This window comes from Lepidochelys olivacea (genome assembly GCF_965140295.1).
Source record: "Lepidochelys olivacea isolate rLepOli2 genome assembly, chromosome: 10".
Taxonomy (NCBI): domain Eukaryota; kingdom Metazoa; phylum Chordata; order Testudines; family Cheloniidae; genus Lepidochelys; species Lepidochelys olivacea.
In genome coordinates this window covers 34,254,596-34,270,031 of record NC_140420.1, presented here as the reverse complement: position 1 = coordinate 34,270,031, position 15,436 = coordinate 34,254,596, and the positions used below count along the sequence as shown (strand labels likewise).

The following is a 15,436-nucleotide window of genomic DNA, read 5'->3' as shown; positions in this document are numbered from 1 at the left end:
TGGGCTTGTATGTGCCCCTCAGCGGCGGGCCAGGTTGTCTCAGCCCCCAGTCACACCCTTCACCTGCCTTTGAAGCCCTTTCCTAGGGGTATCGCTGTGATCACACTGATTGGAGATGGGGACTGGAGTGCTGAGGGGGGGGAGGCTTTCCTGCTAGGCTGTGTGCTGCATGGCTAACAGGGGCCATGGGCCCCTCAGTGTGGGAGCTCGTTTAGACACCTGGCGGTGAAAGCTTGACCCCACTGGAGGTGATGGCACCAGTGGGGCCAGGTGTCTCCCTGGTGTGAGAGGTTTTGTACTTGTGGGATTCTGTGGGAGAGGCTGGCTGGGAGTGGGGGATCAGTGGGAGAGGAGGCCATAGGGAGGGTTGCCAGGGGACTGTAGGTTTTCCCCCACCCCTGGGGTGAAGGGGAACAAGGGACCATTGAGGGGCTGTCCCAGGTTGGTGGTGCACAGATTTGTTCCCCGCTATGGGACATTTGGGGCCCTGGGCTCAATGAGCAGGGAGCTTCCAGCCTGTCCCATGCCCCATGCCCATGGCAGTCATGCTTGGTGCTTATCAGCCTGCTCACTGGCAGGCTGTAGAGGGCAGCCAATGGTTGGCTGGGCCAGGGACCCTGTTCATCCTGATCAGTGCCCTCTGGCACACTATTGGCACTTTCCTGCCATCTGCTGCTGCCCCTGTGTCAAGGTTCCTTCCCCACTCTGAACTCTAGGGTACAGATGTGGGGACCTGCATGAAAGACCCCCTAAGCTTATTCTTACCAGCTTAGGTTAAACACTGCCACCACCAAAGTGTTACACAAAGAACAGGGGAAGTCTCCTCCTCCCCCAACCCCTCCGCCAAATATCCCCCCAAGCACTACACCCCCTTTCTTGGGGAAGGCTTGATAAAAATCCTCACCAATTTGTACAGGTGAACACAGACCCAAACCCTTGGATCTTAAGAACAATGAAAAAGCAATCAGATTCTTTTCTTTAATTAAAGAAAAAGTAAAAGAATCACCTCTGTAAGATCAGGATGGTAAATACCTTACAGGGTAATCAGATTCAAAACATAGAGAATCCCTCTAGGCAAAACCTTAAGTTACAAAAAGACACAAAAACAAGAATATACGTTCCATTCAGCACAACTTATTTTATCAGCCATTTAAACAAAACAGAATCTAATGCATATCTAACTAGATGCTTATTAACCCTTTATAGGAGTTCTGACCTGCATTCCTGCTCTGGTCCAGGCAAAAGCATCACACAGACAGAGAGAACCCTTTGTTTCTCCCCCTCCAGCTTTGAAAGTATCTTGTCTCCTCATTGGTCATTTTGGTCAGGTGCCAGCAAGGTTATCTTAGCTTCTTAACCCTTTACAGGTGAAAGGGTTTTGCCTCTGACCAGGAGGGATTTAAAGGTGTTTACCCTTCCCTTTATATTTATGACATCCTGTTTCTGGAGCGCCCCTGTGGCTGCCAGCCCAGCACCCCTTTATTATGAGTACAGATGGCAGCATCTGAGCGTGTGAGCGGGGCGAAGCCAGGAGGAGCAGTGCACTGTGCATGAGGCCAGGAGCTGGGCACTTGGGCAGCGCCAGCCAATACGTGGCAGTCTGTGGTAGCGAGCCCTGGCCCCAGCAGGCCGTGCTCTCAGCACACACGCCAGCCGGATTAACGTGGGCAATATTTGTATAACTGGTCGTGCCAATAGCTGTCAAAACCGGATTGAAATGTACCTGCTAGGCCCATACAAAGCAAACTGTGTGCCTGGCGCTTGTTTGGCTTCTGGCCACCCCCTCTGGGCTGCTCAGCATGGAGGGGGCAAGCTTGCACATTTCCGCTCTGCAGCAGGATCTTGGCTGCTTGAGCAGAGCTTTCCCCTGCCTTCCTCCTCCCAGCAGCTCTGCATTGCCCCCAGTGAGAGAGCAGGGGAAAGCTGCAGGGACTGGGTTAAAGAATGGGAGGATGCGCCAGGTGCTGGGACCCCACAGCTGGAGGTGACCCCCAAGCCTGGGCCCCTTGTTCAGATTGGTGGTAGCTACCTTTTGGAAGCAGGCCAGGAACCTAATGAACATTGTCACGGTTTAGCCAGGTAGGGCTGTTCCCTGCAGAACCAGCAGAGCAGGTGCTGCCAGCACAGGTGCATTTACCTGGCTGATCCTGGTGGCTTGGCTCAAGCACCCTTCGCCGGAATGCCCCATGCCCCTAGCTGCCCAATACAAAGGCAGCCCCCGGCAGGCATGGTGTAGGCACCCATACGAGTGTAGGCTGGTTCCTCTTGCTCTATTGCAGACATGGACCAATTCCTGGGCTGTCCCTATGTTTTGTCAAAAGCGCCCCCGCGAAGGCTGAGGGGATCTGTCCCACCATCTCTCCAGTGTATATGCCCACATAACCCTTCCCTCACCAGTGCCCTGTGGTTCCCCTGAACACCCTGTGTTTTTGCTCAGCAAAAGAAGCTGAATGATGCTGTTGAGAACCTGCTTTGAGAGCCAGAGGATTTGCTGACTCAGAAGCTGGTTTGTCTCTTGCTTTCTGTCCTGCATTTTTTGTAGGATCCCAAAGTGCTTTTTCTAGGTGTAGGAGTCACTTCAGAGAATCATAGAATATCAGGGTTGGAAGGGACCTCAGGAGGTCATCTAGTCCAACCCCCTGCTCAGAGCAAGACCAGTCCCCAATTTTTGCCCCAGATCCCTAAATGGCCCCCTCAAGGATTGAACTCACAACCCTGGGTTTAGCAGGCCAATGCTCAAACCACTGAGCTATCCACCCCCTTCACCCAGCCCTAAAATGTAGCCACCTCTGGTGTGGAACATGGAGGCTGCTGAACGGTGCACTGAAACTGGGCCCTGTGTATACTCTGATTAACCGGTGGTGTGAATCACCAGAATTCTTCCCTTTATATATTTATAACATAATTAAGCTTCAGAGTCTAAGCGTTCATTGTCTCTAACCTGTATGATGGTGAAGGTAACCTGCAAAGTGTGAGCGAGGTATGACTGATGTAGCAACGTCTGCCAGAGTCTGTAGAGAGCCTGAAACAATTGCTTGGAGAGGACTGTGCCTGCCCCAGCCCTTACAAGAGGATATTACCTTGGAAAGCTAACAATGCACCTTCATTTCCAGTGTGATTAATCCTATCACGGCTGACTCTGCCGTGCTCCTCTCCTACTGATGGAAGCAGGCAGGGGGTGGAGTTGGGGTGACATGAAATCGCATTGTTCATTGCTGTCAAGGTTTGCTTGGGTGGGGAACTCAACTCACTCTTCTTGTCCCAAATCTGAAAGCCCTTGGTCCCTGCTCAGAGAGTCACCCCCTTTCCTAATGGCAGAAACCCCCAAATGCCTCCTAGGTTCTGCAAACTTAAAGCTGACTTCCCACCAACAGCCTCCAGAGGGCAGTTAGAGTCAGCTAGAAATTGGGGTACGACGGGGCCAGAGGAGGACTCTAATATCCAACTAAAGAAATAACCAGTGCTCCTGGACTGTTCTGGGACGAGACAACTCGAGGGTGCCATGCCACACAATTCGTGTGCCCCCCTCCCCCCCCCATAGGGCTGGGGGCCTGGACCATAGCAGGCCCCGATATGGGACAGGAAGTGAATGCTGGGTCAGCTTCCCAGTCAAATCCCAGTGCAGATTGGCAGCACGCATCTCCCTCCCTCACCCTGGGTAACCACAAAAATGTCAGGCCGAAAATAATATATTGTCCCTTTGTTCTCTTGAAAGCTGAGTGTTTAGTTTGCTCCCCTGCCCCTATCTTAGGTAAACAGGACGCTGATTAACCGTGCTCTGTTCCAGGTTTATAGCCTTGTTGTTCTTTTAGCCCCAGCTAATGGCCCCTTCTCCATTTCAGCAGCCCCCATTGGCCCTGCAGTGCGGTGGGCGAAGTCCAAGGAGCTAGGCTGCGAGGCTGCTGGGGGAGGTTTCGTATACACCAGGCTGCCGTCCTGCAGCAGCTGTGTTTCTCTGCCTGTCGTGTGGGGGGAGATGCAGGAATGGGCTAGGAGCATTCCTCCAGCCGGCATGTGGAATGACCTGCCATGGCAGGGGCCAGGTGGAGGTCTGGGAGGTTGCCAGGTACAATCTCGGGTAGCTAGGTACCAGGGGGGCTCAGCGGGTGCTGCTGGGAGGGGTCCGAGGCCAAAGCCCATCCTCTCGGGAGGGCTGGGAGCAGCATCCCGCCCCAAAGCAGCGAAGGTTCCTATGGCAGGAGTGGGGCCTGATGGGCCCATGTGCTGAGCACACACAGCCGGAGTCAATAGGAGAGTCGGGCGCTCCGCACCCCGGAATGCCAGGCCCCACATCCAGCCAGAGGGGACCACTGGGGAGAATGCTTGTCTTGGGATCCCCCCTCAGACCCAACAGTGCAGGCCCGAACCTGCCCTACGAATGTTCAGAGGTCCTGAGATCTGGGGGGGGGAGGGGGCCCAGAGCCATTCTGGGCAGGACAGGAGGGGTCTGCCGCACTGACCCTGGGGAGCGTCTGGACAGGAAGCTGGGGGAATGTGGTCCTCTCTAATTTAAAATTAAACGAACTCTCACAGGATTAGCTGGCTTCTAAGGGTTCCCATGTCCCCTGTGGGCATTGGGCTGGCCAGCAGCAGTGTCAGAAGATGGTCATCCCTCTCCTCCCGCCCGCTCCCTGGGGCTGCACCGTTGGGTGGCTTTGGCTATAGGGAGGGAAGTTTGCCCTCATAGGGCATCAGCGAGTTTGGAGGGCGTCAGGGACTCAGGAGTGGCATTTAGACAAGTGGCTCAAAGGCCCTGGGGGTTAAAGGTTTCCTGAGCCTGCAGGACTGCGCTTGGCGGGTGCCCGTGGGCAGGCTGATACGGCCAAGGCTGTTAGCAGCCCCAAGCCTAGGAATGTCAGCTTGGGAGAGACTTTGGCTGGGAAATGCAGGCCCCGTTCCTGCCCTCTTCAGCCGCTCTGCATCTGTCAGGGCAGCTCCGAGCCCCCCAGGAAGCAGCCACGACCCTGCTCCGTGACAGCCCTCCCCAGGGACCAGCAGGAGCGCTCTGTGCCGTAGCATCAGTCCCAAACCCTGCCCCACAGAAACACACAGCCCTGGGGAAAACCATATAGAAGACCCAGTGCTGCCCCCTGGAGGCGTGTCGTGTCATGGAACAATGGTAGAAAATCTCAGAGAGCCACTGTCTTCAAACACTGAACAAGGGACTTTATTAGACTAAGGAAGCAGCAGCTCCCCTCCAGCTGCTGCATCCTTGCCCCAGTGTGGAGCTTTCTCTGTTGAGCTTTGGCCCAGCAGCCCTCAGGCCCTTCACAGCAGGGTCTAGCCCAGCAGGCTGGGTTTCCCTCTGCATCTAGTGAGGAGAGTGTTGCTGGCCCTGTGAACATAGGGACTGTGTCCGAGGGGAACATCTGCCTTTCCCTGCTCCCAGCCTTGCAGGGTCTCTCCAGACACAGCCACTGCCCCGGCTCTCGAGGGGAGCCCAGCTTGGTGGGGTGGGGGTTCCATGATGCCCCAACCCCCAGCCAGCTTGCCTGTGTCAGGGCTCGGCGTTGTTAGGCTTGCCCGTTCTACTGAAGCAGGGTATCTGACAGACCCGCTGCCAGGGGAGCCGGGTGTCCCTAGGTGAGGCTCCCTCCTGCTTACGATAGAGTGTCCCCCACATTCTCATGTGACCCCACTGGCTCCCCCACCCTGTGTGTGGGGAATTCCCACTCCAGCTCCAAGGCTGGCTGGAAAGGGGGGGGGGCAGGGAAACGTCCTGGTGCCAGAGCACAGCCTGGGCTTTGCGGGTAGGGTGAGTGTGTCCGCCCCTGCCCCCAGCTCTCCCTCCCAGGCTAGCAGGGCACAGCCCATGGAAACAGCCTCCTTACTCCACACCCTCTTTATGATTTGTCCAGGTCCTATGGCTGGATGGTTCGTGCTTAGGCCTGGCCCTGTGCCAGGGCTGAGATGGCACCATGCAGGCACGGGGCCCTCTGGAGGAGCAGCTCCTGACACCCCTGCTCCGTCTGACCAACCAGACCTGTCTGAGAAGCCGGGACAGGGGTGGGCTGGCGATCTCCTGGGCATGCGGTCACGAGCCAGAGCATCCCAGCTAGAGCCTGGGTGATGGGGGGCTGCCAACCAGCTCCCCTCTAGCCAGCAGCCTAGAGCGCTGCCAAAGGCCCTGTCCCTGCCCCAGCGTGGCCAGTTCCCTCCCATCCCCGCAAGCCTGTGCCCAGCCCCGGACTCCCATCGCCCACTTCTGCAGCCCTGGGCTCTGAGCGCCTGCTGAGCTCTAGGCACCGCCTCTTCCTGCCCCATTGGTACCCGCCCCGTGGGGCTGGAGAGAGCTCTCGGCACCGCCTCTCCCTGCCCCATTGGTACCCGCCCCGTGGGGCTGGAGAGAGCTCTCGGCACCGCCTCTCCCTGCCCCATTGGTACCCGCCCCGTGGGGCTGGAGAGAGCTCTCGGCACCGCCTCTCCCTGCCCCATTGGTACCCGCCCCGTGGGGCTGGAGAGAGCTCTCGGCACCGCCTCTCCCTGCCCCATTGGTATCTGCCCCGTGGGGCTGGAGAGAGCTCTCGGCACCGCCTCTCCCTGCCCCATTGGTACTTGCCCCGAGGGGCTGGAGAGAGCTCTCGGCACCGCTTCTCCCTGCCCCATTGCTACCCGCCCCGTGGGGCTGGAGAGAGCTCTCGGCACCGCCTCTCCCTGCCCCATTGGTACCTGCCCTGTGGGGCTGGAGAGAGCTCTCGGCACCGCCTCTCCCTGCCCCATAGGTACCCGCCCCGTGGGGCTGGAGAGAGCTCTCGGCACCGCCTCTCCCTGCCCCATTGGTACCCGCCCCGTGGGGCTGGAGAGAGCTCTCGGCACCGCCTCTCCCTGCCCCATTGGTACCCGCCCCGTGGGGCTGGAGAGAGCTCTCGGCACCGCCTCTCCCTGCCCCATTGGTACCCGCCCCGTGGGGCTGGAGAGAGCTCTCGGCACCGCCTCTCCCTGCCCCATTGGTATCTGCTCCGTGGGGCTGGAGAGAGCTCTCGGCACCGACACTCCCTGCCCCATTGGTACCCGCCCCGTGGGGCTGGAGAGAGCTCTCGGCACCGCCTCTCCCTGCCCCATTGGTATCTGCCCTGTGGGGCTGGAGAGACCTCTCGGCACCGACACTCCCTGCCCCATTGGTACCCGCCCCGTGGGGCTGGAGAGAGCTCTCGGCACCGCCTCTCCCTGCCCCATTGGTATCTGCCCCGTGGGGCTGGAGAGAGCTCTCGGCACCGCCTCTCCCTGCCCCATTGGTACTTGCCCCAAGGGGCTGGAGAGAGCTCTCGGCACCGCCTCTCCCTGCCCCATTGGTACCTGCCCCGTAGGGCTGGAGAGAGCTCTCGGCACCGCCTCTCCCTGCCCCATTGGTATCTGCCCCGTGGGGCTGGAGAGAGCTCTCGGGGCTGGAGAGATCTCTCGGCACCGCCTCTCCCTGCCCCATTGGTATCTGCCCCGTGGGGCTGGAGAGAGCTCTCGGCACCGCCTCTCCCTGCCCCATTGGTATCTGCCCCGTAGGGCTGGAGAGAGCTCTCGGCACCGCCTCTCCCTGCCCCATTGGTACCTGCCCCGAGGGGCTGGAGAGAGCTCTCGGCACCGCCTCTCCCTGCCCCATTGGTATCTGCCCCGTGGGGCTGGAGAGAGCTCTCGGCACCGCCTCTCCCTGCCCCATTGGTACCTGCCCCGAGGGGCTGGAGAGAGCTCTCGGCACCGCCTCTCCCTGCCCCATTGGTACCTGCCCCGAGGGGCTGGAGAGAGCTCTCGGCACCGCCTCTCCCTGCCCCATTGGTACCTGCCCCGTGGGGCTGGAGAGAGCTCTCGGCACCGCCTCTCCTTGCCCCATTGGTACCTGCCCCGAGGGGCTGGAGAGAGCTCTCGGCACCGCCTCTCCCTGCCCCATTGGTATCTGCTCCGTGGGGCTGGAGAGAGCTCTCGGCACCGCCTCTCCCTGCCCCATTGGTATCTCCTCCGTGGGGCTAGAGAGAGCTCTCGGCACCGCCTCTCCCTGCCCCATTGGTACCTGCCCCGTGGGGCTGGAGAGAGCTCTCGGCACCGCCTCTCCCTGCCCCATTGGTACCTGCCCCGAGGGGCTGGAGAGAGCTCTCGACACCGACACTCCCTGCCCCATTGGTACCCGCCCCGTGGGGCTGGAGAGAGCTCTCGGCACCGCCTCTCCCTGCCCCATTGGTACCTGCCCCATAGGGCTGGAGAGAGCTCTCGGCACCGACACTTCCTGCCCCATTGGTACCCGCCCCGTGGGGCTGGAGAGAGCTCTCGGCACCGCCTCTCCCTGCCCCATTGGTATCTGCCCCGTGCGGCTGGAGAGAGCTCTCGGCACCGCCTCTCCCTGCCCCATTGGTATCTGCCCCGTGGGGCTGGAGAGAGCTCTCGGCACCGCCTCTCCCTGCCCCATTGGTACCTGCCCTGTGGGGCTGGAGAGAGCTCTCGGCACCGCCTCTCCCTGCCCCATTGGTATCTGCTCCGTGGGGCTGGAGAGAGCTCTCGGCACTGACACTCCCTGCCCCATTGGTACCCGCCCCGTGGGGCTGGAGAGAGCTCTCGGCACCGCCTCTCCCTGCCCCATTGGTATCTGCCCCGTGGGGCTGGAGAGAGCTCTCGGCACCGCCTATCCCTGCCCCATTGGTACTTGCCCCGAGGGGCTAGAGAGAGCTCTCGGCACTGCCTCTCCCTGCCCCATTGGTACCCGCCCCGTGGGGCTGGAGAGAGCTCTCGGCACCGCCTCTCCCTGCCCCATTGGTACCCGCCCCGTGGGGCTGGAGAGAGCTCTCGGCACCGCCTCTGCCTGCCCCATTGGTACCCGCCCCGTGGGGCTGGAGAGAGCTCTCGGCACCGCCTCTCCCTGCCCCATTGGTACCCGCCCCGTGGGGCTGGAGAGAGCTCTCGGCACCGCCTCTCCCTGCCCCATTGGTACCCGCCCCGTGGGGCTGGAGAGAGCTCTCGGCACCGCCTCTCCCTGCCCCATTGGTACCCGCCCCGTGGGGCTGGAGAGAGCTCTCGGCACCGCCTCTCCCTGCCCCATTGCTACCCGCCCCGTGGGGCTGGAGAGAGCTCTCGGCACCGCCTCTCCCTGCCCCATTGCTACCCGCCCCGTGGGGCTGGAGAGAGCTCTCGGCACCGCCTCTCCCTGCCCCATTGGTACCCGCCCCGTGGGGCTGGAGAGAGCTCTCGGCACCGCCTCTCCCTGCCCCATTGGTACCCGCCCCGTGGGGCTGGAGAGAGCTCTCGGCACCGCCTCTCCCTGCCCCATTGGTACCCGCCCCGTGGGGCTGGAGAGAGCTCTCGGCACCGCCTCTCCCTGCCCCATTGGTACCCGCCCCGTGGGGCTGGAGAGAGCTCTCGGCACCGCCTCTCCCTGCCCCATTGGTACCCGCCCCGTGGGGCTGGAGAGAGCTCTCGGCACCGCCTCTCCCTGCCCCATTGGTACCTGCCCCGTGGGGCTGGAGAGAGCTCTCGGCACCGCCTCTCCCTGCCCCATTGGTATCTGCTCCGTGGGGCTGGAGAGAGCTCTCGGCACCGACACTCCCTACCCCATTGGTACCCGCCCCGTGGGGCTGGAGAGAGCTCTCGGCACCGCCTCTCCCTGCCCCATTGGTATCTGCCCTGTGGGGCTGGAGAGAGCTCTCGGCACCGACACTCCCTGCCCCATTGGTACCCGCCCCGTGGGCCTGGAGAGAGCTCTCGGCACCGCCTCTCCCTGCCCCATTGGTATCTGCCCCGTGGGGCTGGAGAGAGCTCTCGGCACCGCCTCTCCCTGCCCCATTGGTACCCGCCCCGTGGGGCTGGAGAGAGCTCTCGGCACCGCCTCTCCCTGCCCCATTGGTACTTGCCCCGAGGGGCTGGAGAGAGCTCTCGGCACCGCCTCTCCCTGCCCCATTGGTACTTGCCCTGAGGGGCTGGAGAGAGCTCTCGGCACCGCCTCTCCCTGCCCCATTTGTACCCGCCCCGTGGGGCTGGAGAGAGCTCTCGGCACCGCCTCTCCCTGCCCCATTGGTACCTGCCCCGTGGGGCTGGAGAGAGCTCTCGGCACCGCCTCTCCCTGCCCCATTGGTACCTGCCCCGTAGGGCTGGAGAGAGCTCTCGGCACCGCCTCTCCCTGCCCCATTGGTACCTGCCCCGTAGGGCTGGAGAGAGCTCTTGGCACCGCCTCTCCCTGCCCCATTGGTATCTGCCCCGTGGGGCTGGAGAGAGCTCTCGGCACCGCCTCTTCCTGCCCCATTGGTACCTGCCCCGAGGGGCTGGAGAGAGCTCTCGGCACCGCCTCTCCCTGCCCCATTGGTACCTGCCCCGAGGGGCTGGAGAGAGCTCTCGGCACCGCCTCTCCCTGCCCCATTGGTACCTGCCCCGTGGGGCTGGAGAGAGCTCTCGGCACCGCCTCTCCCTGCCCCATTGGTACCTGCCCCGTGGGGCTAGAGAGAGCTCTCGGCACCGCCTCTCCCTGCCCCATTGGTACCTGCCCCGTGGGGCTGGAGAGAGCTCTCGGCACCGCCTCTCCCTGCCCCATTGGTATCTGCCCCGTAGGGCTGGAGAGAGCTCTCGGCACCGCCTCTCCCTGCCCCATTGGTACCTGCCCCGAGGGGCTGGAGAGAGCTCTCGGCACCGCCTCTCCCTGCCCCATTGGTATCTGCCCCGTGGGGCTGGAGAGAGCTCTCGGCACCGCCTCTCCCTGCCCCATTGGTATCTGCCCCGTGGGGCTGGAGAGAGCTCTCGGCACCGCCTCTCCCTGCCCCATTGGTACCTGCCCCGAGGGGCTGGAGAGAGCTCTCGGCACCGCCTCTCCCTGCCCCATTGGTACCTGCCCCGTGGGGCTGGAGAGAGCTCTCGGCACCGCCTCTCCCTGCCCCATTGGTACCCGCCCCGTGGGGCTGGAGAGAGCTCTCGGCACCGCCTCTCCTTGCCCCATTGGTACCTGCCCCGAGGGGCTGGAGAGAGCTCTCGGCACCGCCTCTCCTGCCCCATTGGTACCTGCCCCGAGGGGCTGGAGAGAGCTCTCGGCACCGCCTCTCCCTGCCCCATTGGTACCTGCCCCGAGGGGCTGGAGAGAGCTCTCGGCACCGCCTCTCCCTTCCCCATTGGTACCCGCCCTGTGCGGCTGGAGAGAGCTCTCGGCACCGCCTCTCCCTGCCCCATTGGTACCCGCCCCGTGGGGCTGGAGAGAGCTCTCGGCACCGCCTCTCCCTGCCCAATTGGTATCTGCTCCGTGGAGCTGGAGAGAGCTCTCGGCACCGCCTCTCCCTGCCCCATTGGTACCTGCCCCGTAGGGCTGGAGAGAGCTCTCGGCACTGCCTCTCCCTGCCCCATTGGTACCTGCCCCGAGGGGCTGGAGAGAGCTCTCGGCACCGACACTCCCTGCCCCATTGGTACCTGCCCCGTAGGGCTGGAGAGAGCTCTCGGCACCGACACTTCCTGCCCCATTGGTACCCGCCCCGTGGGGCTGGAGAGAGCTCTCGGCACCGCCTCTCCCTGCCCCATTGGTATCTGCCCCGTGGGGCTGGAGAGAGCTCTCGGCACCGCCTCTCCCTGCCCCATTGGTACCTGCCCCGTAGGGCTGGAGAGAGCTCTCGGCACCGACACTTCCTGCCCCATTGGTACCCGCCCCGTGGGGCTGGAGAGAGCTCTCGGCACCGCCTCTCCCTGCCACATTGGTATCTGCCCCGTGGGGCTGGAGAGAGCTCTCGGCACCGCCTCTCCCTGCCCCATTGGTACCTGCCCTGTGGGGCTGGAGAGAGCTCTCGGCACCGCCTCTCCCTGCCCCATTGGTATCTGCTCCGTGGGGCTGGAGAGAGCTCTCGGACCGACACTCCCTGCCCCATTGGTACCCGCCCCGTGGGGCTGGAGAGAGCTCTCGGCACCGCCTCTCCCTGCCCCATTGGTACCCGCCCCGTGGGGCTGGAGAGAGCTCTCAGCACCGCCTCTCCCTGCCCCATTGGTATCTGCCCCGTGGCGCTGGAGAGAGCTCTCGGCACCGCCTCTCCCTGCCCCATTGGTACCCGCCCCGTGGGGCTGGAGAGAGCTCTCGGCACCGCCTCTCCCTGCCCCATTGGTACCCGCCCCGTGGGGCTGGAGAGAGCTCTCGGCACCGCCTCTCCCTGCCCCATTGGTACCCGCCCCGTGGGGCTGGAGAGAGCTCTCGGCACCGCCTCTCCCTGCCCCATTGGTACCCGCCCCGTGGGGCTGGAGAGAGCTCTCGGCACCGCCTCTCCCTGCCCCATTGGTACCCGCCCCGTGGGGCTGGAGAGAGCTCTCGGCACCGCCTCTCCCTGCCCCATTGGTACCCGCCCCGTGGGGCTGGAGAGAGCTCTCGGCACCGCCTCTCCCTGCCCCATTGGTACCCGCCCCGTGGGGCTGGAGAGAGCTCTCGGCACCGCCTCTCCCTGCCCCATTGGTACCCGCCCCGTGGGGCTGGAGAGAGCTCTCGGCACCCCCTCTCCCTGCCCCATTGGTACCCGCCCCGTGGGGCTGGAGAGAGCTCTCGGCACCGCCTCTCCCTGCCCCATTGGTACCCGCCCCGTGGGGCTGGAGAGAGCTCTCGGCACCGCCTCTCCCTGCCCCATTGGTACCCGCCCCGTGGGGCTGGAGAGAGCTCTCGGCACCGCCTCTCCCTGCCCCATTGGTACCTGCCCCGAGGGGCTGGAGAGAGCTCTCGGCACCGCCTCTCCCTTCCCCATTGGTACCCGCCCTGTGCGGCTGGAGAGAGCTCTCGGCACCGCCTCTCCCTGCCCCATTGGTACCCGCCCCGTGGGGCTGGAGAGAGCTCTCGGCACCGCCTCTCCCTGCCCAATTGGTATCTGCTCCGTGGAGCTGGAGAGAGCTCTCGGCACCGCCTCTCCCTGCCCCATTGGTACCTGCCCCGTAGGGCTGGAGAGAGCTCTCGGCACTGCCTCTCCCTGCCCCATTGGTACCTGCCGCGAGGGGCTGGAGAGAGCTCTCGGCACCGACACTCCCTGCCCCATTGGTACCTGCCCCGTAGGGCTGGAGAGAGCTCTCGGCACCGACACTTCCTGCCCCATTGGTACCCGCCCCGTGGGGCTGGAGAGAGCTCTCGGCACCGCCTCTCCCTGCCCCATTGGTATCTGCCCCGTGGGGCTGGAGAGAGCTCTCGGCACCGCCTCTCCCTGCCCCATTGGTACCTGCCCCGTAGGGCTGGAGAGAGCTCTCGGCACCGACACTTCCTGCCCCATTGGTACCCGCCCCGTGGGGCTGGAGAGAGCTCTCGGCACCGCCTCTCCCTGCCACATTGGTATCTGCCCCGTGGGGCTGGAGAGAGCTCTCGGCACCGCCTCTCCCTGCCCCATTGGTACCTGCCCTGTGGGGCTGGAGAGAGCTCTCGGCACCGCCTCTCCCTGCCCCATTGGTATCTGCTCCGTGGGGCTGGAGAGAGCTCTCGGACCGACACTCCCTGCCCCATTGGTACCCGCCCCGTGGGGCTGGAGAGAGCTCTCGGCACCGCCTCTCCCTGCCCCATTGGTACCCGCCCCGTGGGGCTGGAGAGAGCTCTCAGCACCGCCTCTCCCTGCCCCATTGGTATCTGCCCCGTGGCGCTGGAGAGAGCTCTCGGCACCGCCTCTCCCTGCCCCATTGGTACCCGCCCCGTGGGGCTGGAGAGAGCTCTCGGCACCGCCTCTCCCTGCCCCATTGGTACCCGCCCCGTGGGGCTGGAGAGAGCTCTCGGCACCGCCTCTCCCTGCCCCATTGGTACCCGCCCCGTGGGGCTGGAGAGAGCTCTCGGCACCGCCTCTCCCTGCCCCATTGGTACCCGCCCCGTGGGGCTGGAGAGAGCTCTCGGCACCGCCTCTCCCTGCCCCATTGGTACCCGCCCCGTGGGGCTGGAGAGAGCTCTCGGCACCGCCTCTCCCTGCCCCATTGGTACCCGCCCCGTGGGGCTGGAGAGAGCTCTCGGCACCGCCTCTCCCTGCCCCATTGGTACCCGCCCCGTGGGGCTGGAGAGAGCTCTCGGCACCGCCTCTCCCTGCCCCATTGGTACCCGCCCCGTGGGGCTGGAGAGAGCTCTCGGCACCCCCTCTCCCTGCCCCATTGGTACCCGCCCCGTGGGGCTGGAGAGAGCTCTCGGCACCGCCTCTCCCTGCCCCATTGGTACCCGCCCCGTGGGGCTGGAGAGAGCTCTCGGCACCGCCTCTCCCTGCCCCATTGGTACCCGCCCCGTGGGGCTGGAGAGAGCTCTCGGCACCGCCTCTCCCTCCCCATTGGTACCCGCCCCGTGGGGCTGGAGAGAGCTCTCGGCACCGCCTCTCCCTGCCCCATTGGTACCTGCCCCGTGGGGCTGGAGAGAGCTCTCAGCACCGCCTCTCCCTGCCCCATTGGTACCTGCCCCGTGGGGCTGGAGAGAGCTCTCGGCACCGCCTCTCCCTGCCCCATTGGTATCTGCTCCGTGGGGCTGGAGAGAGCTCTCGGCACCGACACTCCCTGCCCCATTGGTATCTGCCCCGTGGGGCTGGAGAGAGCTCTCGGCACCGACACTCCCTGCCCCATTGGTATCTGCCCTGTGGGGCTGGAGAGAGCTCTCGGCACCGCCTCTCCCTGCCCCATTGGTATCTGCCCCGTGGGGCTGGAGAGAGCTCTCGGCACCGCCTCTCCCTGCCCCATTGGTACCCGCCCCGTGGGGCTGGAGAGAGCTCTCGGCACCGCCTCTCCCTGCCCCATTGGTACTTGCCCCGAGGGGCTGGAGAGAGCTCTCGGCACCGCCTCTCCCTGCCCCATTGGTACTTGCCCCGAGGGGCTGGAGAGAGCTCTCGGCACCGCCTCTCCCTGCCCCATTGGTACCCGCCCCGTGGGGCTGGAGAGAGCTCTCGGCACCGCCTCTCCCTGCCCCATTGGTACCTGCCCCGTGGGGCTGGAGAGAGCTCTCGGCACCGCCTCTCCTTGCCCCATTGGTACCTGCCCCGACGGGCTGGAGAGAGCTCTCGGCACCGCCTCTCCCTGCCCCATTGGTACCCGCCCCGTGGGGCTCGAGAGAGCTCTCGGCACCGCCTCTCCTTGCCCCATTGGTACCTGCCCCGAGGGGCTGGAGAGAGCTCTCGGCACCGCCTCTCCCTGCCCCATTGGTACCCGCCCCGTGCGGCTGGAGAGAGCTCTCGGCACCGCCTCTCCCTGCCCCATTGGTATCTGCTCCGTGGGGCTGGAGAGAGCTCTCGGCACCGCCTCTCCCTGCCCAATTGGTACCTGCCCCGTAGGGCTGGAGAGAGCTCTCGGCACTGCCTCTCCCTGCCCCATTGGTACCTGCCCCGTGGCGCTGGAGAGAGCTCTCGGCACCGCCTCTCCCTGCCCCATTCGTACCTGCCCCGAGGGGCTGGAGAGAGCTCTCGGCACCGACACTCCCTGCCCCATTGGTACCTGCCCCGTAGGGCTGGAGAGAGCTCTCGGCACCGACACTTCCTGCCCCATTGGTACCCGCCCCGTGGGGCTGGAGAGAGCTCTCGGC

The 15,436-nt window shown here is 64.1% G+C and overlaps 1 protein-coding gene across 1 annotated transcript in view; it reads left to right on the top strand.

Moving 5' to 3' along the window:
• The window catches only part of CORO7 (coronin 7), a 205,703-nt gene that overhangs the window by 137,273 nt on the left and 52,994 nt on the right, over positions 1-15,436 (top strand). The gene's annotated exons all lie outside the window — the stretch shown is intronic.